Raw genomic sequence first — 25,218 nt, 5'->3', positions numbered from 1 at the left:
AAATTTTTTTGGTTAACTATATTTTCGAGATCTCTCTTTTTTTTCTTTATTATTTTCCTTCTCTTTCTTCAACCTTTTGCCAAGGAAGCCACATTAACGAAGTAAAGAAGCTCAACAAGAGGGATTTCAATAGCTTTTGTAAAAATACTTTAGAGTCATAATCTGCTTTCACTATAATTAACTTTATTAAAGTTTTAACCCATCGACCACTTCCTCACAATTTTTTTTTCTCTTCATGCCAGAGAATCTATTCGCCATTTTTCCACCATCAAGATTACAGAAAAGACAAATCAATATCCCCAAGGTCGTCAAAGAATTTGACTTATTTGCAACTGTTGGGAATAAACCCCCTACAGAAATAATATTCACAGTAATAAAAACGGAATAATAATGTAGCACCGAGATACGGTAATTAACAAAAATAAAAGAGTGACAACGACACCAAGAATTTTACGTGGAAAACCCTTTTGAATAAGGGAAAAACCACGGCCCTGAGAGCAGCAACTCATATCACTATAGTAAGGAATTTTACACTTTGTATGTCCTAGTAAAATACTCCAAAGACCACTACAATACTCAAAAGAAATAACCCTCTTTTGATATTCCCACCTCACTACAATATCGCTCACTCTCTATTTTTCTCACAGACTATTTTCTTATACCATGTCTGTGATGCCTCACTCTTTCTTTCTCTCTCTTTTTGGTGTGATACAAATGGCTCAGGAGCTCTCTATTTATAGATATTTAATACTCCTCCAGATGTCATCAGTCACATCAAAAGAAAGAAAGAAACTTCAAACTCTTCAATGTGGACAATTCAAAAAACGTTGGCTGCCAATTCAAGAAAGACTACTGACATTAGAAGTCTTTTTTCAAAGGAAGAAAAACATCTTCCTTAAGTCATGGGATGGACCCATCAAATCTCCCCCTCCAGTCCCATTCACCTGAAGGAGGTAACACCAGAGTTTTTAGTTTGAGTGCATGCTGACAAGTTCTTTGCATAGCTCGAACTTGTCTCTTGGTACCACCTTAGTCAGCATATCTGAAGGATTCTCACTTGTATGGATCTTCTTGATATGTATAGATCCATCCTTTATTCTTTCTCAAATCCAATGATATCTCACGTCGATATGCTTTGTCCTTGCGTGATACATTGTATTTTTGCTTAGGTCTATTCCACTTTGACTATCACAATAGACGACATACCCGTTTTGATACAATCCATGCTCTCGAAGGAACCATTTCACCCAAACCATCTCCTTATCAACTTCAGTAGCAGCAATATACTCTGCTTCAGTTGTAGAGAGTGCGACACACTTCTGCAACTTCGACTGCCATGATATAGCCCCCCCTCCCCCCTCCCCCGGAAAATGTGAACAGGTATCCTGTAGTAGATTTACGATTATCAAGATCACCTGCCATATCAGCGTCCGTGTAACCCTTCAAGATTGGATCAGATCCTCCAAAACACAAGCAATCTCCTGTGGTACCTCTTAGGTACCTTAATATCCACTTGACTGCTTCCCAATGTTCTTTTCCTGAATTTTCAAGAAACCTGCTAACAACACCAACTGCATGAGCAATATCTGGTCTGGTGCATACCATTGTATACATTAAGCTTCCAACTACTGAAGAATAAGGAACTCTAGCCATGTCCCCTTTCTTCTCCATTGTTGTAGAACACATCTTCTTGCTCAACTTTAGATGACCAGCAAGAGGTGTGCTGATTGGCTTAGCACTTTTCATGTTGAAGCGTTCCAGTACACGTTCAATGTACTTCTTGTGAGATAGCCACAACTTTCTGCTTGTTTGCTCTCGAACTATCTTCATCCCTAGAATTTGTTGTGTTGGGCCCAAGTCCTTCATGTCAAATGACTTGGACAGATCTCTCTTCAACTTTGCGATCAGCCCCTTGTCTTTTCCTATAATTAACATGTCATCCACATATAACAACAATATAATAAAGTTATTTTTAGAAAAACTTTTGAAGTATACACATGGATCAAAATATGCCTTCATGTAAGTTTGACTTTTCATGAATGAGTCAAACTCTTGTACCACGGCCTTGGTGCCTACTTCAACCCATAAAGACTCTTATTCAGTTTGCACACCATGTGTTTCCTTTCAGCTACTTCAAATCCTTCTGGCTGCTCCATATAAATCTTCTCTTCCAAATCTCCATGAAGAAATGCAGTTTTCACATCCAACTGCTCCACTTCAAGATTTAGGCTAGCTACTAAGCTCAAGATTGTTCGAATAGAAGTCATTTTGACAACAGGTGAGAAAATTTTGTCAAAATCAATATCTTTTTTCTGTTCAAAGCCTTTAACCACCAATCGAGCTTTGTATCTGACCAGCTTGCCATTTTCATCTTTCTTGAGTTTAAAGACCCACTTACAATTGAGTGGTCTTTTACCCTTTGGAAGTTCAACTAGCTTGTACGTGCCATTTTTCTCCAAAGATTCCATCTCCTCTTGCATGGCTTTCATCCACTGGTTCTTTTCTGGATGAGACAGTACTTCCTTAAGATTTTCTAGCCCCCCTTCATCACTGATGAGGACATACTTTGTGGAAGGGTACTTGCATGACTCTACCCTTGGCCTCTCTGATCTTCGCAGAGGTTGAGGTTGTTCTTCTTCCTTAGTGGGGTACTCCACTTGTTCGACATCATCATCAAGTTGCTCCCCCTGCTCAATAACCTCACCAGGTTGCTCCCCCTGCTCGGCAACCTCGTCGGTCCTACTTTATGCACTTGTGGGATTGTTAGAAGTAGAAGGAATAGTAACAAGGTTAGGAATTATACCATTCTTGGCCTTCTCTGGCATATCATCAGCAGTTCCAACTTTACTTTCTTGGAAGACTATATCTCTGCTTCTGATGACCTTCTTCTTTACAGGATCCCACAATCTGTATCCGAACTCTTTATCTCCATATTCGATGAATATGCAGGGAACATATTTATTATTCAGCTTTGTTCTCTGCTCCTTTGGTACATGTGCAAAAGCTCTGCAACCGAACACCTTCAGATATGAGTAGGACACTTCCTTGTTGGTCCAAACTCTCTCTGGGATGTCAAACGCAAACGGAACTAATGGACTCCTATTGATCAGGTAACAGGCTGTCTGAACTACTTCACCCCAGAATGACTTAGGCAGTTTAGCCATTCTGAGCATGCTTCTCACCTCCTCCACAATGGTGCAGTTCATTCTTTCGGCTATGCCATTGTGTTGTGGGGCTCCTGGAACTGTCTTTTCATGTCTGATCCCATGGCTCGAACAATACTCTTCAAATTTCCTTAAAATGTACTCACCTCCATTGTCACTTCGGAGACGCTTTAGCTTTTGGCATGTCTCCCTTTCCACCATAGCATGAAACATTTGAAAAACTTGAAACACCTAATCTTTGGTTTTCAAAATATAAACCCATAATTTTCGTGAAGCATCATCAATAAAAGAAACAAAATGTTTGTTACCGCCCATCGATTCAATTTTTATTGGACCACAAATATCAGAATATACTAAATCAAGCATATTTAATTTTCTTTCAGACGATGTCTGAAATGAGACTCTAAGCCGCTTACCAAATAAACAGAAGTCACAAGGTTTTACAGTTGTACCTTTGGCATAAGAAATGAGTGATTTCCTGGCAAGAATTTGCAATCCCTTCTCGCTCATATGACCCATTCTTTTGTGCCACAAATCTGCAGAAATCTCATCTTGTGCAGCGTTCAATTCACCTTGGCATATCTCTGCATTTGTCCTGTACAACGTGTCACGAGCAACTCCCTTTGCAATCACCAATCATCCCTTGGTGAGTCTCCACTTTTGATTTGCAAAATAGTTCTCGTATCCATCTAGGTCTAAAGCAATTTTCGAGATCAAGTTCATCCGCAAATCAGGTACATGTCACACGTCCTTTAGAACCAATGTGCATACGACATTTGTCTTTATACAAATATCACTGATCCCCACAATCTTTGAGTAGCTTGTGTTACCCATTCTCACAAGGCCGAAATCACCTGCAACATATCTGCAAAAAAAATCTCTTACCAGTATGGCATGGTAAGATGCTGCTGTATCAACCACCCATTCCGACTCTGGACCTGATAAGTGCATGCATTCCTCTTCCTCGTTTATACAGAGGACAACATTATCATTGTTTTGCACCATGGCGGCTGTGTTGTCGTCATTCTTCTGGCCACCAGTTTCACCTTTGCCCATCCTTGAATTTGGGCAATCTCTTTTGAAGTGACCTAGTTGATCACAATTGTAGAAATTTCTAGCTCTTGATTTGGATCAGTTCATAGACTTCCCACGAGCTCCGGATCTACCATAGTTTCTCGAACTCTTTTGATAACTCCTACCTCTACCTTCTGTGATGAGAGCATGTCCTTGATTTTCAGGCTTCTTTCTCATCTTCTCATTGAGTAGAAGAGCCGATGTGACATATTTCAACTCAATGGTAGTCTTACCGTGTAGGATGGTTGTTGCCAGGTTATCGTGCGAAGATGGCAACGAGTTCAACAACAAGATGGCTTTATCTTCTTCCTCGATTTTCAATCCGAGATTGGTGAGCTGTGTGATTAGTCCGTTAAACATATTTAAATGTGACATAAAATTCGTTCTTCACCCATGTGTAGGGCGTATAGCTGCTTCTTCAGGTACAATTTATTTGTTAGCATTTTGGACATGTATAGGCTTTCCAACCTTGTCCAAATGCCACGTGCGGTTTCTTCATCAATGATGTTATTTACTACATCATCTGATAAGCGCAACCTGATTGCACTAGCAGCCCTTTCATCCAAGTCAGCCCAATCCTCAGCTTACATGGTATCATGAATTTTAGCATCGGTATTTAGTACCTTGTGTAATCCTTGTTGAATGAGCAGATCTCTCATCCTTCTTTGCCATGTTGATAAATCGCTATCTCCGTTAAATTTTGCTACCTTGTACTTGACTTCGGACATTTTTGTTTTTCACCGAGTATAGTACTACCGACAGTGAATAGTCTTTCTATGAATGAGCAGAATCTGAGCTCTGATATCAGTTGTTGGGAATAAACCCCCTACAGAAATAATATTCACAGTAATAAAAGCGGAATAATAACGTAGCACCGAGATACGATAATTATCAAGAATAAAAGAGTGACAACGACACCAAGATTTTTACGTGAAAAACCTTTTTGAATAAGTGAAAAACCCCGACCCGGAGAGGAGCAACTGATATCACTATAGTAAGGAATTTTATACTTTGTAGGTGCGAGTAAAATACTCCAAAGACCACTACAACACTCAAAATAAATAACCCTCTTTTGAATTCTCACCTCACTACAATATTGCTCACTCTCTATTTTTCTCACAGACTATTTTCTTATACCCTGTCTGCGATACCTCACTCTTTCTTTCTCTCTCTTTTTGGTGTGGTACAAATGGCCCATGAGCTCTCTATTTATAGAGATTTAATACTCCTCCAGATGTCATCAGTGACATCAAAAGAAAGAAAAAACTTCAAACTCTTCAATGTGGACAATTCAAAAAACGTTGGCTGCCAATTCAAGAAAGACTACTGACATTATTCTTAGGGTCGTGGTTTTTACCTTATTCGAAAGGGTTTTCCACGTAAAAATTTTGGTATCGTTGTCACTCTTTTATTCTTGCTAATTACTGTATCTCGGTACTACGTTATTATTCTGCTTTTATTACTGTGAATATTATTTTTGTAGGGGGTTTATTCCCAACAACTGGTATCAGAGCTCAGGTTCTACTCGTTCATAGAAATATTATTCACTGTCGGTAGTACTATACTCGGTGAAAAATAAAAATGTCCGGAGTAAAGTACGTGATAGCAAATTTTAACGGAGATAGCGGTTTATCAACATGGCAAAGAAGGATGAGAGATATGCTCATCCAACAAGGATTACACAAGGTACTAGATGCTGATGCTAAAATGCGTGATACCATGAAAGCTGAGGATTGGGCTGACTTGGATAAAAGGACTGCTAGTGCAATCAGGTTGCACTTATCAGATGATGTGGTAAATAACATCATTGATGAAGAAACCACACGTGGAATTTGGACAAGGTTGGAAAGCCTATATATGTCCAAAACGCTAACAAATAACTTCGTACCTTCACCCATGTGTAGGGCGTATAGTTGCCTTTTCAGGTACAATTTATTTATTAGCGTTTTGGACATGTATAGGCTTTCCAACCTTGTTCAAGTGCCACACACGATTTTTTCATCAAAAATGTTATTTACCACATCATCTGATAAGTGCAACCTGATTGCAGTAACAGCCCTTTCATCCAAGTCAGCCCAATCCTCAATTTTTATGGTATCGGGCATTTTAGCATCAGTATCTAGTACCTTGTGTAATCCTTGTTGCATGAGCAGATCTCTCATCCTTCTTTGCCATGTTGAGAAACCGCTATCTCCGTTAAATTTTGCTACCTCGTACTTTACTCCGGACATTTTTGTTTTTCACCGAGTATAGTACTACCAACAGTGAGTAGTATTTCTATGAAGAACCTGAGCTCTGATACTAGTTGTTGGGAATAAATCCTCTACAGAAATAATATTCACAGTAATAAAAGCGGAATAATAAAGTAGCACCGAAATACGGTAATTAGCAAGAATAAAAGACTGATAATGACACCAAGAATTTTACGTGGAAAACCCTTTTGAATAAGGGAAAAACCACGGTCCTGAGAGTAACAACTGATATCACTATAGTAAGGAATTTTATACTTTGTAGGTCCGAGTAAAATACTCCAATGACCACTACAACACTCAAAAGAAATAACCTTCTTTTGATATTCTCATCTCACTACAATATCGCTCACTCTTTATTTTTCTCACAGACTATTTTCTTATACCCTGTCTGCAATACCTCACTCTTTCTTTCTCTCTCTTTTTGGTGTGATACAAATGGCTTAGGATTCATATGCTCCTTCCCGTCATTTTTCTTTTAATTTCTTCTCACCATCGTGATAAATCTAATGTGGGGTTGGCATGATTTTCTTTTTTTCATGTTTCTTGTGATTAATTTTAAGGTAAATTTAATTTCTTATAATTTTTTCTTCTTTAATTTTGATAAATTTGAAGTGGGGATATTGCTTGCATATGTTTTAACGTCACGAAAAAGAAGAAGTTGGAGGTTTTTTTTAGGGGGGGGGGGGGGAGGGGAGGGGTGAGGTTGTGGGTCAAATAATTGAAACGGGGGGGGGGGGGGGGGAGAAGGGATGTTGGGGAGAAGATAAAGGGGAAAAAAGAAAAAGAAAAAGAAAAAGATAAGAAAAACAAAAAAAGTAAAAATAAATATCGAATATATGATAAATTATATAGCGTTAAAAAAGAATACACATATCAAAATATGGTTGATGCGTGTCATATATTACCTTAGTAGACTTGTGTTAGTCACAAAAAATGATATTTAGTACCGTTCAAACAAAGACGAGAGGGTCATAGGATAAAATAAAACAAACCTAAGAGGTATTTATGTATTATCCTTTATAATTTGAAGCACCTTGGTCATTATCTTTCGTAACCTGATGCAATTCTGAAAACGGAAGCATAGTACAAATATTATATTTCTTCCTATACAGCGAGTAGTATAGCTTACTGATGCATTCATCGTAATTTTAATCTTGCACCTGGTTCGATGTTAAAAAGAAAACAAGTTTGGGATAATTATGGGTTATAATTTGTCTCTTTTTCATGACATGGGAAGCCAACACTGTATAGGGTAAAATGTGTTGTGACAAGTGTTCATCCAAAAAAGGAACACGTGGAACCCAAGGCGAGGGAATGGTCAAAGACCGAAGGCAGCTGTTTCGTTTGTCACCGGAAACAATAACGCTCATAAAGATGTGATAAATGCTCTTCGTCCGGTAGCATTTGATAGAGAATGTTCCATGGCATTAAGAGCAATTACCTGTTACAGGGAATTTGGCATTTATATTCACCGTTACATCTTCATTAATGTCCCTCATAATTGACATTAAAGAATGGCACAATCCTAGGACCTCCTTCGTAGCTATAAATAGTGAGCTCAGTTGTCATTGTAAGGGGCACTAATTTTTTGGCAAACTTACTCTACATTCCATACAAAACTCAATACAATCTTATTTTCTTATTCTTTTGATTTCGCTGTTGTTGCGGCCGAAAATCCTGTTCCTAGAACTGTTACTTCTGTTGTTTCGTCCATATCTTAAGTCTAAGTATTGCATAATTCTACGATTATTTTATTATTTCAGGATCAAATTAATTCACTTGTCTAGAAATCACATATAAATTCAACTGTACAGTTTTACGGGTAAACAGTTTGGCGCCCACCGTGGGACCTAGATAGCCGTATAATTAAATTGATCTTTGTCTTTTACACTAACGTGTTTTGATTATTTTATCTTAGGAAAAAAAAGGGTAGATAACACTATTAACGACAAGCATAATCCCGAGATTTGAGGGGATCAATCTCATTTCGAGGACTCAATTAGTGACACCTATAATGAGAGGAATGACGCTACACTGGTGCATGACATGCAATATCCTCAATATGTTCGGGAAACTACTCCCAATGATGCTGATGAGGAACATGTTGTTGACGTGGTAAGGGTCTTGCAAGAGCAATATGCGATCATTCTAGGTCATCTCACGCGACATGATAAGGTTATGACGGAGTTAAAGCACGCGATGTCGGGAGCTTCAAATAATGCAAACAGACGAGATCCGATTCCTTTTGGGCTTCCCACGAATTGAATGACGCAGAGGGTCGACAATAACACACACTACCAGGGGTGAAATTGGCTCAGATGGGCAGGGCGAAACGGATTCGGCCTCAACAACGAGAATGATCCGTTCAAGAATGAACTTTTACGGTTCATGAGGGAAGTGAACGCCCACACAGACCAGATCCTGGGCGCGCCACCAGTGCCGAAAGATCCGGACTCGAAAACGTAAACTCAATTCCCGTACAAGCCAAATGCGGCACCAAAGTTAATCTCAAAGCGGTTCAAAATGCCTGAAATGCCAAAGTATGACAGAACTTCGGATCCCTAGGAACATATTACCACCTACACAACGGCAATAAGGGGAAATGATTTAGCTCCTCAAGAAATTGAATATGTGCTACTGAAGAAATTTGGAGAAACCCTCACGAGGGAGCCTTGACGTGGTATTCGCTGTTACTCGAGCATTCTATAGACTCCTTTGAAATGCTCACAGATTCTTTCATCATGTCTCATGCCGGGGCTAGAAAAGTATAGGCCCGAAAGGCTGACATATTCAGGATTACGCAAGGAGAGTACGAGCTACTACGGGAGTTCGTTACCTGATTCCAGAAAGAAAAAATAGGCGGCTATCCTGGATGAATGGGCGGCTGAAGCATTCACCAAGGGATTGAATCCGAGGAGCTCAGACACTTCCCAGAAATTGAAGGAAAGCCTACTCGAGTTTCAAGCAATGACCTGGGCGGATGTACACAACCAGTACGAATCAAAAATAAGGATCGAAGATGATCAGGTTGATTTTCCATCATCGACCAGAGGACGAGAAAAGAACAGAGAAAAATCAAAGGATGATGATGATGTGGACAGATGGAATTCGAGGCGCCGATCTTTGCCCTACGAATGGACCGAAGGCCACAGCAGAGGTTTCTGGACAACGGATAGGTTTGACGTTGACAAAGGGACTGATCGCGGTCGGAATAATCGATCACTGCATGATAAAAAAGCGTCAGGATCACATGATCCTTCCTACCCCAAGTTATCATAATACAACTTTAACGTCAGTATAGTGGAATTTGTATCAGCCATGAAAAACATCAAAGAAGCATGGTTCCCAAAACCGATGAGATCTTATCCCAGCCAGAGGGATCCAAACTTGTGGGGTGAATACCATGGGACGAATGGCCACCGGCAGGGGACTGTCGATACCTCTGGGAAGAAGTGGCAACATTATTGAAGAATGGTCACCTTAGAGAATTCTTGAGTGACCGAGCTAAGAACAATTATGGTCATAACCGGGACAATGCGGAACCCTCGAAAGCAGGAGAAGATCTCCCGCGTCAAACAATAAACATGATATTCGGAGGGAACGAGATTAACGGGGTCACCTTTTCGGCAGCAAAGAAGACGAAAGTATCAATAAAACATAGCAAAAGGCATCGGGAAGACAATATCACTTTTAAGGAGGAGGACTCAGATGGATTACTGCTACAACACAACGTCGCACTAGTAATTTCTTTAAATATGCTAGATTTTAAGATTAAATGTGTTCTAGTGGATCCAGGGAGTTTGGCTAATATCATACAATGGAGAGTAGTGGAGCAAGCTAAACTCATCGGAAGCATTATTTCGGCCACAAAGCTCTTCGCCGGATTCAACCTCACAAGTGTGACAACTCGGGGAGAAATTTTATTACTCATGAACGCTGAATGAGTAATGAAAACCACTCTTTTGAAGTAGTAGGTGGTAATATTGGATACAACATCATTCCGGGAAGGCCATGGTTGCACGAGATAAAAGTAGTACCATCAACGTATCATCAATTGCTGAAGTTTCCAACGCCTGAAGGAATTAAGCAGATAAGGGGTGATTAACCGACGGCAAGGGAGATGATTGCAATTTCGGTCTCCAGTAGCAAAGGAAAGGAACATGCAACATAGAAATTACAAGGACCAACACCTACTCCCAAACTAGATGAAGTTAGCCCGGGGGCAGAGGCGTCAGAGTATTACCAGGTGCCGAGATATTTCCAAGTTCCAGAAGAGACCAATGCAACGAAGTCCACAGCGGAAGAGCTATAGCAAGTGGCATTATTCGAACAATTCCTAAAAAGGAAATTCCACTTGGGGACAGGACTGCACCCAGAAGTCAGGTCCGACTTTATTAAATTCCTTAAATCTAACGTTGATTGTTTTGCATGGTCGCATGAGGATATTACAGGCATCCCGACAGAGGTAGTTGTGCACAAGTTAAGTTTGGATCCCATCATACCTCCGGTAAGATAAAAGAAATGCTCGATTGCCGAAGTTAGGAATAAATTCATCAAAGAAGAGGTAACCCGCTTACTTAATATCGGTCTGAACCGAGAGGTAAGATATTCGGACTGGCTAGCCAATGTAGTAGTAGTTCCTAATAAGAACAATAAGTTTCGCATGTGTGTAGATTATAAAGATCTTAACCAGGCATGCCCGAAAGACTCGTTCCCATTGCCAAATATCGATCAAATGATTGATGCCATGGCCGGGTATGAGTTGATGAGTTTCCTCGATGATTATTTCGGGTACAACCAAATTAAGATGAACCCGGAGGATCAGGAAAATACTTCATTTATAACGTGATCATTTTAAACATCTGCAAGAAACTTTGACGTCCTAAGGAAGAATAATATGAAACTTAATCTCGAGAAATGCGCATTCGGGGTCAGCTCTGGTAAGTTTTTGGTGTTTCTGGTATCACAAAGAGGAATTGAGATAAACCTCGATAAGATCAAGGTCATAGAAGATATCCCGGACCATCTATCAACCGTGAAGGAAGTCCAAAGGCTTACGGGGAGATTGGCAGCTTTGAGCAGGTTCATTTCCTGGTCATCAGAGAAATGCCATCGTTTCTTTGCACTGTTCAAAAAGAAAAATAATTTGAATGGACCCCGGAGTGCCAGCAGGCTTTGAGGGATTTAAAGAAGTATTTGTCAGCCCTCAATTGCTTTCAAAACCATAAGAAGGTGAAACGGTGCTGGTTTATCTCGCGGTCTCGGAAGTTACGGTAAGTGCGGTTTTAGTCCGAGAGGATGAAGGTACGCAATCTCCCATTTATTATGTTAGTAAAATTTTAATGGGAGCAGAAACTCGTTACCCAAATTTGAATAAACTGGCCTTAGCTCTCGTAGTCGCCGCTCGAAAGCTGAGGCCCTACTACCAATGCCACCCGATAGCCGTGATGTCTACTTTACCTTTACGGAACATCCTCCATAAACTCGAGCTCTCGGGTAGATTGGCCAAATGGGCCGTCCAAATGAGTGAATTCGACATAAAATATAAACCAAGGACTGCAATTAAATTGCAACTCTTGGCCGACTTTGTGGCTGATTTCATTCTGGGATTATTGCCTCTGCCAACCAAGGAGGCAGTAATGGTTTTAGAATAGACATCAGAGGTTTGGACATTATTTACAGACCTCCAATGTAAAAGGGTCCAGGTTCGGTATAGTCTTAATCACGTCTTCGAGGGAAACCCTAAGGTAAGCCATCAGGACGGTCCATTTAACTAACAACAAAACAAAGTATGAAGCTCTAATTTCATGGCTCAAATTGACCCGGGGACTTGACTTCTAGGTCATCGAAATCAAATGCGACTCACAACTGGTGGTAAATCAGCACTACAGTATCTTCGAGACCAAAGAGGAGCACATGCAACAATACGTGGTAAAGGTTCAGGCTCGATTAGTGCAATTTTAGGAATGGTCAATTACTCGTATACCAAGGGAAGATAACGCAAAATCAGACGCATTGGCAAACCTAGGATCATCGACGGAAATAAAGGGATCGGAGTCCGGGACGGTAGTACAACTGATGAACTCAGTCCTGGATACAGATGGTTACTCTGAGGTAAATTCGACTAGTCTGGTCTAGGAATTGAGGAATGAAATCATCGATTATCTCGAACACAGGAAGATACTTGAAGACCCCAAACTATCTCGGGCGTTGCGCACCAAAGCAGCGTGATATAGCTTCAAGAGAGGCCAATTGTATAGAAAATATTTTCAAGGCCCACTGGCCCGATGCTTAGGGGCATCCGAAGCTAACTATGTCATAAGAGAAGTTCACAAAGTAATATGCGACAACCACTAGGGTGCAGATTCCTTAGTGCTGAAGTTGGTAAGGGCAGGATATTATTGGCCCCGCATGGAATGAAACGCCAAAGACTTCGTACGAAAATCTGATAAGTGTCAATGCTACGCACCACTGGTGCATCAACCGACAGAACTCTTACATTCGGTTCTGTCCCCGTGGCCATTCATGAAATGGGGGATGGACATCGTCAGACCATTTCCACCAGCTACCGGGAAGGTAAGATTTTTTTTAATTTTGACTGACTATTTTTCTAAGTGGGTGGAAGCAGGTCCTTATCCGAAGATCGGAGAAAGCGAAATGGTAGATTTCTTGTGGGAAAATATAATTTGCAGGTTCGCAATACCAAAAGAGATAGCATGCGACAATGTGCCACAGTTTATCGGTGCAAAAATTACAAAATTCCTCCAAGATTTATAAATAAAGAGTATCACATCTTCATAATATCATCCGAGGCAAATGGTCAAGTGGAGTCGACGAACAAAGTAATTATTCAACACCTCAAGAAAAGGTTGGAAGCAGCTAAGGGTAACTGGCCCGAGGAATTACCCGAATTTCTATGGGCATACCGAACTACGGCCAAGTCAAGCACAGGGAAACCCCCATTTTCCATGTGTACGATGCAGAAGCTTTAATACCGATGGAAGTAGGGGAGCCCACCTTGTGATATTTCCAGGAAGATGAAGAATCAAATAATGAAGCATTGTTAGTCAACTTGGAACTGCTTGATGAACTCAGGGCTTGGCGCATGTAAGAATGGTAGCTCAAAAAGCAGAGAATGGAGCGGTATTATAATCAAAGAACCAACCTCCATTATTTCAAAGTAGGAGACTTGGTCCCAAGGAAAGTAACTCAAAACACTCGGGAGCTCAACGCAGGGAAACTAGGTCAAACATAGGAAGGCCCCTACCGGGGTTTCACCTATCAACGGGAAATGTTCATACGAGTTGGAAAACCAAAATGGAGAAAAGTTGCCCAAGAATTGAAATGTGGCATACCTCAAAAAATATTATTGCTGATGAACATTATCCAATCAGAAAGTATGTGATGCACTATTTTTCCCTTCGTTTAGTTTTTATCCCAATTGGATTTTTCTGGCAAAGTTTTTAACGAGGTAGCAATAGAAAGCATACTACAAGGACAACAACAATAAGACCTTTAATAGAAAGGCACACAAGCGAAGATCTACTCGGGGATGGTTAGATAATCTTTTGCTCTATAGCAAATTCCCACCGGAAAGTTAAGTTTGCTACTGAGCAAAGGTTACCTGATCGTTCACGAGCACAAAACACTAGAGGATTATCTAGCAATGCATTAGTGGAATCTTCGAGGATACAAGACTTCTAGTGTTCCAATTCGCGGTCTTCGCATTCGAACACTGGGGGGAATGATATGAGGATACGACAATAGTGACTGCCACGTCGACCGAGAAACGAAAAACTAGAAATATAATTGCATCATCAGGATCGGGGACTGCGCGGTCAGCCCCGTAGAAATAAGTTGTACAAGTTAGCCACAAGTAATGCCAATTTCTTTTCAACATAGCAAATACTTATGTATTATAATGACTGCCACGTCAACCGGGAAAGGAAAAACCAGAAATATAATTGCATCATTAGGCCCGGGAACTGCACGGTCAACCCCGTAGAAACAAGTTGTACAAGTTAGCCACAAGTAATGGCAATTTCTTTTCAGCATAGCAAATGCTTATGTATTTTTTGAAAATAGAAGGAATAAAATGAAATCCTTTTGTTTTTAGCTTGTTTCTTGTCTGAACGATGAATTAACTTTGTCATTTGAAAGTTAAACAAGTACTTCAAATGCTAGTGTCGTAATGAACATGACACGTCCTCTTCAGGAGTACCGTAAACATAAGAGGGTCCTCTCTTATAAAAACCTCACATTAAAGGGTTGGTTCCTGAAGAACTTATGCCCGTAATCATAAATTTCTTTGGGGAAAGATACACCCGAAGCCGTATACGAAAGTACACAAAAAGTAAACTTGCACTAATACTTATCAAAGCCCTCACGAAAAAGGGCTGGTGCCTAGAGCCAAAAATGCTTTCGGGGAAAATACACCCAAAGCTTCACATAATAAGACGCAAAATTCTTAAAAGGAAGAAAATACAAAGATTAAAGACTTGCAAGAATATTTAAACAAAAAGAAAACTCAAAAAATACTTGAGCAAAAGATATTTTTTATTTACAAAACATGTCAAAATGGCACAGGTACAAGAATCGGAAAAAGAAAAGAAGAGCTAAACTGCAGTATCTCTGGAACCAGGAAGAAGAGAAGTGCCAGCCCCCCCAGGAGAAGTAGACGGACACACCAATGGCTCAACATTTTCACTATTTTAGCCTTCAACATCATCATCCTCTGATTCTTCTTTAGTTCCCGAGAACTCGGAACCGGAACAAGAAGGACCAAATGCATCAGGCCTAGCTGGGAGTCCACTTTTAGCAAATAACTCAAGCTCGCGGGCCTTAGTAATTTCGGCATCAAAATCAATGACACCAGCTTTGGCCTCTTCCAAGGTTTTTCTCCTCATGCCGTACATGGCATAAGTTTTCTCAACAACGATGGAAGCCGCTCGACGCTTGAGTTCTTCTTTGAGTTGGATTACCTCGGCAGAAAGGTTTTTCCGGGTGGACCTAGCAGATTTGAGGTTAACATCAAGGTCGCAGATAGTTGAACTAAAAAGCCTATTATGCTCGACAGTTTTCATGTACTTCTTTTCTAGCTGGGCATGTTTCGCCACCATAGCAGCAAGATCTTCAATTTTGGAGTTCAAGGCTGCGTCTAAGTTGATCGCTCTTTCAGCGGAGGCAGCCTCGCGTTCGGTTGCAGATGGCGTTATGAACTTAAACCCATTTGGCTTTGGCTTCATCAAATCTAACACTCAGCGTGCCAATTTCTTGGCTAAGGGTTACCACTTCTTGCTCGCTTTGCCGCAAACGAGCTTCCAATAAAACAACCTCAGCAGCTTTGGCTTCTAGTTCTGAAAGGCGAGCGACATGTTACTTCTGCTCTGCCAAAAGCTGATCCTGAGCGGAGGTAATTTCTTCCCTTTCACTAATAAACCTCCGAAGTCCCTCGGAAGCAAGAAAGTTGGCCTATACAGTAAGAAGGGTAAAATTCAGGATATGTTCACACCCAAAAATAGAAGGAATAATAAAGGAAGAAAGGAACGTACCGTTGCGACGCTGTGCATGACGTTGTTCAACAAACACTCTCCTGAGAGTGCCTGAATCTTTTCCCAATCTTTCTTTGATGCCAAAGGCTTCAAATAATTAGCAAGCTCCACCGGCCGGGATAGCAAGTTGCACCCGGTAGAGACCAAAAGAGCAACATTCCTCCTCCTTTGTGGATCTTCAGAATGGGCAGCATAATTTTTCCCCAGATTCCCATGAACTAGGGACTGCGGAAGAGGAACATCTTCTTGATGGTCAGATGCGGCCGGTGGAGATAATGTAGCAATTTCTGGTGGAAGAGTGGATAAAGATGGAAGTGATGTAGCAGTTGCTGGTGTTGGCGAAGATGGAGATGAAGTTGATGGAGTTGAAGAGTAAGAAGAAGCTGCATCAAGTGCAGTGCTGGTTGTTGGATGCTCGCCAACCAAAGGCGGAAGGGACCCGGTACTCATCCCCGCAGTACCGGGCACAACAATTGGGGGCCAAAAACGGGAGTTGACATTATCTACCAAATCCAACTCTCCCTAAAGTACCAAGGCATCGTCCTCGGTTGGTCTAACTCTCTCAACAGGTCGATCATCCTCTTGAGATGATGATGATGATCATCTTCTATGAAGAGAAGCTCCCTCATCACTAGCTTTTTCATCATCGTCAATCATCACGGTGTCTATGACCGGCCCGGAAGGAGGGCCAGTAACCATCGCTACCGGAGATGACTTGGGGGCATCAATCCTCGCCCTCTTATTCCCTTCCCCACCTGCAGAAGAGCGCCCTCTCTTTGGTTGTTTGTCTTCCAACCGGGGACCCCGTAAAGAAATATTTGCTCTCGAAGCAGGCCCGGAGCCACCTATTCGAATAAGCACCTCCTGAAGCAGCCTCGCTACATCAGCAGGATCAGCCAAGACATCCTACTCGAGAATAGCAACAGAGCCCGTGGGTAGACCTAATTTCATAGACATATTAGAAGAGATCAATCAAGTTCTTCACATGAAAAATGGAAACAAGGTGAGTTTGAATTACCATCATTCTTGGCCTTACACTTGTATTTAGGGGCCAGTTCTTTCCACAAACGAGTCTCGGGCGTCGTAACGTCCAAAATCTTTTGTATCCACCGATTCAAACCTTCAATCACCGGTGGGATCTATCGAGTTGCTAAAACAAACGAAGTATGTAGGATCAATACGGTTGTAGAAACATATTTAGTAAAAGGAAATACTAAACAAAGAGCTTATGAGTGTGGTTCCAAGCAGCCGGAAAGGATGGAGCCGCTGCCAGAATGATGTCGTTGGTGTTTGTCACACCCCTTTTATACCCCCCCCCTCCCAAATAATATGTATTATGGATTGTTGTAGGTTAAAGAATTTTGTCAATTAAAGTGACATTTTTGAAGTAGAGATTATTTTGGTATTCAGAGTCGCCACTTGGAATTGATTTTTTGGGTGTTCCAAGTCACCTTTTATTTGAATCTCTAGTCAAAGGAAAGTTTGGCTCTATTGTTATTGGTCTGCGAAAACAAAGTCCGAATAAGGAATTTTGTTGACCGGAGAGAAGGTGTAAGGTATTCTCCGAGTCCCGTATTTCTAACACAGTCGTTTTATTGACTACAACTTGGCTTGGATTAATTTTAGACATACCGTGATTTATTGATTTTCATATTTTATCTATACGCTTTTAATTATTAAATTATGGAATTATCTTTGAAATGAATCACATGTGTGTAAATCCGTTTTATTTAGTGCGCTAAAATCACGTCACGCGTACGTGTACACAATTAATCACGCTTTATTAATTATGAAGATTATTTTTGGCCAAAGTCGCGCGAACATATACCCTGATTTATTTATGAGAATCATAATTATGTCACGCGAACGTGTATATAATCACGATAATAAATTTAAAACGCGTTGAAAGCACTCTAACGATGTTCATAAATCCATTATCTACCTAAATTTGAGATTATTGTGAAAGGCTATAGATTATGAAATTTAATGTGAATAAAGTAATAAATTTTGAACAAAGGAAAGTAAGGAAATTAGCCAAAATTATCTTCTTAGCATTTGAGATAGGCCCGCATCCTCCAGTAAACAAGGCACCAATTTGCCTTTACAATCACAATCATTTTTAAATTGACATTTGAATTAATCAGTACAAGGCTACAAACATAAGAAATGCGCAGATATGGTTATCAAATATTAGATCAATTCATACTATTATACATACAAAATTACTTCATGAATTCTAACTCAAACTTCACAAATTTGATTAATTCCCTCAAATATTCATCCGGGCAGTACATAACAAGCTCCATCATTGGACAATACCAGTCGAATATCAGACCTTCAACACAAACATATCTAGATAAAATTCAGGCCACCTTCACAAATTCACCAGAATACCAACAAACAGAAATGCTAACAAATGGCTAAATGTATTCTAATGCCAACAAGCACAAAATCAGCTTTTAAGTATACCCACTTTTAAGACATGAACATTCACATAGATATAAAGACTTAATGAAATACTTGCTCAACCAAATCACAAAATCAAATTAGGAAGACATGGTACATATGTAAAAGAAACAGATCGTTATAGCTGAAATCTGAATTTTAAAGGCTTGCAATTCAACAATCGAACCAAATACTAGCGAGTCAGCGACCATGACCGAAAATTAGCGACGGCGAACTCGACTCGATTCGGCAACTTTAGCGATGGTGTTTGGAGGTGGAAGATTGGTCTTTAGGACTGTTTTTCAGTTGATTTAAAGTAGTTTTGGAGCTGAATTTTGGTGTAAATTTCAGCTCGTTTCATGACTGTTTAGTGGTAAAATTTCAGTTGGGTTTGGGACAGTTTCTATGTCATTTTTGAAGCTATTTTGGGGAGCATTTTTCAGCTCGTTTTGGAGCTATTTTGGAGGTGATTTTGAGCAGATTTTATGGCTTTTTAGCTTCTGTTTTGAACTGATCTTCGCTGGGGTTTTGATGTGGAAACAAGGCTGGTTTATAGACTATTTATGAATTGTATTTTAATTGAGAAAGCAGTGCGTTTCAGCTGTATTTTTGGGTAGATTTGGACTGATTTTCAGAACTGGTTAGGATGTGTTTTGGGAGTCTTTTTGTTGGTTCAATTGCTGGAATATTTCATGCTTGTTCTTAGAGGAAGAAAAGGATTGAGCTCCCTCCTCTTCAGGGGCTCTTTTGGTCTATTTTTGATGAATAAGAAAGGAGTTAGAGGTTGTGGGTGGGGGACCAATATGGGGACAAGGGAAAGTGAAGTGGAATAAAGAGTGGAGGGACAAGCATGGGGGAAAGCATAGGGGACAAGAAAAAGTGGAGTGGGGACAGAGTATGGGGGACAAAGAGTGGAGACACGCGTGGGAAGATGGGAGCGGAAAAAATTCAAGCATGGTAAAAAATTAGGTGCTCACAGTGGTAGCTGCAATGAACCGTTCTATCCACCCACGGTTGTTGTCATCATCCATGCTAGACAACAAGGCATGGTGGCCTGGATTGTAGAAGTTTAACATTATCCCACGGAAGATTTTGGGAGAATAGAGATTCATCATATGAGCTAAGGTTAGCTCCTCCCTAATTTCCTGTCACAAACGCCGAAGGCAAGAAACCGTCCTCCACACAGAAGGACTTACTTGTGGCAAACACACTTGGTAACGAAGGCAAAGCTCCGCAATCACAGAGTCAAGCTTTTCGCTCAAAGATAACGCACACTAAGTAAAGGGATACGTGTAAAAATATGTAAAACCCACCTTGGGTAGGGTGACTCGCTCTGATAGATCAGGAGCAATAATTTCCAAGTCATGGAAGCGATAATTTTTCTTCACAGCAGGAATGCTGGAAGGGCGTATGGAAGAATGATACCTACTAACGGCCCATGTATGAGAGTTAGCAGTAGGGAATTTCTCTTCGGAATCTTTTGTGGTAATAAAACTTCAAGGGATGATGGAGTCCACTGTTGGAGGAGCAGAATCCTCGGCCTTGTTCTTGCTTTTTGAAAAATCGGTACGCTTTAAGGAAGAAGGTATTGTATGAAAGAATGAGAAGGTTTTTCGTTTGAAGAGAATTATAGAAATGATGAAGAGCAAGATGCAAGTTAGATAAGGGAAGCTTGAAAAAATATGAAGTATAAGGGAGAAATTTAATACGTATAAGAAAACATTTTGGCGTCTAAATTTATGGCCATGATTACCTCGATAATCATCAAAAGTTGTGCTAAATCATGGGATGACGTGCGTTCGAGGCATTAAATACGGAGAGACGTGCGTCTAATCAACCGTCAGAAGCCTTCAGAGGGAATTATAGCAATTTTCGCCAAAAGAATATTTTTACCAGCTTTCCGGTAACACAAAGTTATATCACCGGAAAGCAGGGGGGCTATCTGTATAGGGTAAAATATATTGTGACATATGGAACCCAAGACGGGGGAATGGCCAAAGACCGAAGGCAGCTGTTTTATTTGTCACTGGAAAAAATAACGCTCATAAAGATGTGATAAATGCTCTTTGCCCGGTAGCATTTGATAGAGAATATTCCATGGCATTAAGAGCAATTACCCGTTACAGGAAATTTGGCATTTATGTTCACCGTTACATCTTCATCAATGTTTCTCATAAGTGACATTAAAGAAGGGCACAATCGTAGGACCTCCTTCATAACTATAAATAGTGAGCTCAGTTATCATTGTAAGGGGCACGAATTTTCTGGCAAACTTATACTACATTCTATACGAAACTCAATACAATCTTTTTTTTTTTTATTTCACTGTTGTTGCGCCCGGAAATTCTGTTCCTACTTCTGATGTTTCGTTCATATCCTAAGGCTGAGTATTGCATAATTTTTCAATTATTTTATTATTTTAGGATCAAATTAATTCACTTGTTTATAAACCACGTATAAATTCAATTGTACTGTTTTACGGGTAAACAAACATGACATTTTGGCTGAGCTTATGTAGCTTTCTAATGAGTTTTCCGGTCATATTTTTGGGGGAAACTATGTAGAAATTGAGTGATGTTATACTTACAAAAATTGGTTTAGTGATTTTTATAGAAAAGATTACAAGTTGGACGACCAATAAATTAAATCTTAGAGGAACATAACCAAATAAATAAAGGGCAAAAAGATTAAAAAAAGAATAAGTAGATCATGGTTTTGTTCATAGAACTAAATGCTGAAAGTGTACTATTTCTGTTCCGACAGTATATAGGGGAAATCATCTTAGCCGATATCGAGATTTCACTGATTAACATAGCAGACTTTGTCCCCAACGATATCTCTTCTTTGCCTCCCATACTTGAACCAGTCATTAATTAAGAGAACGACATATCTTCTTCTCACTTCTTAGTAATATATATAGTTTAACCACGAGTAATAATTGAATTTATACACGATTAAAGAATATGTGATTTAATTTAATACGAATGAACTATGAATAATAAACAATTGAATTAAAAGAAATCAGAGCAATCAAATCAAATGTAATGGATGAACAAGTCTAGCTTTGCAACAGATGTTTGGAAATTGGTTATGATTTAGCGGAACGAACTCGGTTGCAACTTAATAAACAAATCGCGGAGGAATATTCTGAATAATAGCTAAAGAATAAAATTAACTTTATTGCTTTGATATACGTGCCAATAGTTATTTTAAAATTAAAAGGTTCTCCCATTTATATAGTAGAGGAGTTTCAATCTTAGTACAAGTCTAAATAAGGTAAAAAGAATCTTCTCTTTCCAGTAAACTTTGATATGCAGTTAATGTCGGGTAAGATTTGTGTCGTAATATCCGGATGAGGGCGGATATTACAACTTGCCTAATCGTCTTTTCCCCTAGTCTTGGCCCTTCACTCTGCTCGAACCCGATGCTCGGCCGTGTTCGTTCCCGGGTGAACCATCCGTCCTTCCCGGACTCTGAGACGTGGAACCCCTCGGATTTACTCAAGGTCATGCCAGATTGTGCTTCCCTCTCGTTTCTTTACCGGAAAATTGGGGGTAACTTCATCACCGATTTTACTCGTACACAGATAGTCCCCTCACTTTTCAGAGAGCATATTTATCGAAACGATGAGAAGTGACTAATTGGCCCCGGTTCCTTCCACTATACGCTGCAAACGGGCTGATGAGTTAGTGAAACGTCCCTTCAATCGCGTCGTTCTGACTTCGGACACGTGTTAGCCGCCGGTTGACCGTCCACGAATTCGAAACATCATGCATTAAATATCTCCCTTCTATAAAAGCTTCGGTTTCCTTTTTTCACTTTTTTACTTTCCGATTTCGAATCTTTTTGAGTTATCCTCGAAATTTTTACTTGTTCATCATTCCTTCAAACCTTCATATATTATTCTTCACATCTTCATTTCTTTATCATCAATATTCAAACCTTCATATTTCGCCTTTAAATCTATAAGCCAAACATTCAGTTCTTCATACCCATCTTCAAACCTTCATATTTTCATATAGTGATGGCAAAAACATCAAAATATGTGCCTCAACACACCGCCCATTCAACTTCTACCCCGGCCGCAGATGTTGAAGTAATCCTCCCGGAAGCAACCTCGAAACCTCCTCTTAAGAATTTTATCCCCGGATGCTGCTCTATAGACAACGACTTTAAGATCGAAAAAACCTCCAAGTAAGGAGATCAGGGCGAGGAAGGGTGGAGGTATATATGTTCCATCACTGAAGATACACTCCTGACGGTTCGGGAGGATTGCAAGTGGGAGGGTAAGAAAGTAGTCGTCCCTGGCCCTGATGAGGACATCACCACGCATGTGGAGGGGCATTTAAGTGTTTATACGTACTCCTTCACGCTTGGCCCGATGGATACAATAGTCCTTGATTCTGCAAAAGGTACGAAGTCTGCCTAGGACAGATTCACCCATCTTTTTGGAGGATCGTGATTCTCCTTCGTTATATTATCAATAACACGGAGGAGACCCAATTTACCATCGACCATCTGCTTCGCATCAACAGCCCCCAAATCTTCTGAGGGGGATTAATCAGACTTGTCCGATGGGCAAAAAAGGCTCTCTTCTCGAGCATCGACGAAGATAAGGATCGAGGCTGGCAGGGGAGATTCGTTCGGGTGAAGACCAAAGATCTCATCCCCTCCGAGTTCTTGTCGTTCCCTGAGAAGTGGAACCCTAAACATAAGTTCATCTCTACTTAAGTTGTTAAAATAATTTTTAGAATTCATTCCTTTTCCTCATCGCCCGGCTTTCCCTTTGTGCAGCGGTCGCCCGAGTCCCCAACGTAGTTTCCCATTTCAAGGAGTGGGTCGAGGGGATCTATAAACAATTGACATACTCCGAGTGCGTGTGGCGCAAACTTTCAAAAGGCAAATGGGAAACTTGTTCCCATGGTGAGTATTCACCTTCTATTGATTTGAATTTTCCTTTCGTTCCATTGTCATTTTGGCTAAGTCCCTTTCTTCCTTTCACAGATTTGCCCAAGACCATCGAGCTTCGGGTGGTGGACGAGGATGAGGCCTCGTCCCCATCTGCAAAACCCTCTGCTTCAGTATAGCCTGCCACTGAGGCCGCAGTGAAGGAGGAGGAGAAAAAAGAAGAAATAGGGGGTCTTCTGGCTCCTCGGATGCTCCATCCGAGGCCAAGAAAAAGAGGATCACGGTTAGGGACCAAAAGAGCACCAAGAAGAGTACTCGAGCTAGGGTACCAGACCTTTATTCTCTATACCGGCTTAGGAACTACCTTGAAGATGACGATATAGAGTTTGTCGACCATGAGCAAGCCATCGCTGCAGAGGAGCAGGCAGCACCGGAGGGAGACGATCATAAGGCCGAACCCTCTTTAATTCGGGAGCCTGAGGGAAAGTCTACGGCTCCTGCCCCTCGAGAAGCTACTCCGATTCCGAGAGAAGCCGCATATGTCATTAACATTCCACAGTCACCGTATCACACGAAGCCTCTATTTGACAAAGCCCGGGCCGCTAGGGAAAAGTCGACCGAGGCATCACGGGCTGCAGATGAGGCCCTAAACCTATTTCTTTAGGGCATGGACATTGGCGCGCTGGAAGACTACTCCGTTTTGGCCACCTAGAGATCCAGAGAAAAGACGTGATGCCGGAGTCAGGTAAGTTGAGCTCAAGCCCAAAGCTTGTGAAGCAGTTCCCTTCCCCGAGCGTGGATCCCGACCGTAAGAGAACGGTCATGTTTATGATACCGGCGGATACCGGGGTGCTATCCGGGCTGGTTGGCGTGGCCAGCTATATTCGTTGCTTGGTAACCGAAGAGGACCAAGCAAAGATGAACGAAATGGACGCGCCGAGCCTTTTCAGCGAGGAACAATAGGTGTTGAACAGGGTATGTTTCTCTTTCCTTATACCCTTAAAGGGTTCATTTAGCCTCAGCATACTTTAATGATTTCATCATTTTTATTTCTCAGGCCTTTGTACTTCATCATGAGAGCTTCCACCTGTCTCGGATGGACATGGTTCATCTCGAGTTCGAGCTCAAGGAGTAGGTCTGACAGAAGGATATGTACAAATATCTGAGTGAGCGAAAAGACGAGGCCCTCAAAGACCTCCCCATCCTCCAAGCCGAGCTGGAAAGAGCTTAAAAAGAGGCCTCGATGGTGAAACGGGAACACGACGTTCTGCTCGAAAAGGTAAGGGTGTTTAAGATTAATACCGAGAGGCTAAGAGCAACTGCTAACACCACAACCTCGCAGCTCCAAGAGAAGATATACTTGATCGACCACCTTAAGGCCGAAATGAACGAGGTCAAAGCCTCGGCCGAGGAGTTGAGGAGAAAAATGGATCTCCTAGCCTCGGAACGGGATGCCACCAAAGAGGATTTGGAATCAACCAAGGATCAGCTCCGGGAGATGAAGGTTAAAGCCGACAAATGGTCTCGGCTGAACGATGAGCTCCGAGCACAACTAGAGTCGACCATCACGGAATGGGATGCCCTCGGCCAGGAGTACACCGCACTGAAGTCCAAGTTGGAGGCGGCATCGAACGAGTCCTCCAAAGTTCAGGATATACTGGCCCAATATAAGAACGATGTGGAGGTGGCCGAGGCCCGCATAATAACAAAGGTTGAGTACGTGAAGTGCTATCCCGGAGGAAAACTCTCGAGGAGAATTATGCCCGGGGTTTGATCTAGCGGCCGAGATCAAATAGGCCTGAGGCCGAGGCCAAAGAGAGATAC

The sequence above is a fragment of the Nicotiana tomentosiformis genome, chromosome 4, assembly GCF_000390325.3.
Source record: "Nicotiana tomentosiformis chromosome 4, ASM39032v3, whole genome shotgun sequence".
Classification (NCBI taxonomy): Eukaryota; Viridiplantae; Streptophyta; class Magnoliopsida; order Solanales; family Solanaceae; genus Nicotiana; species Nicotiana tomentosiformis.
Note: the sequence above shows the minus strand (reverse complement) of the source record.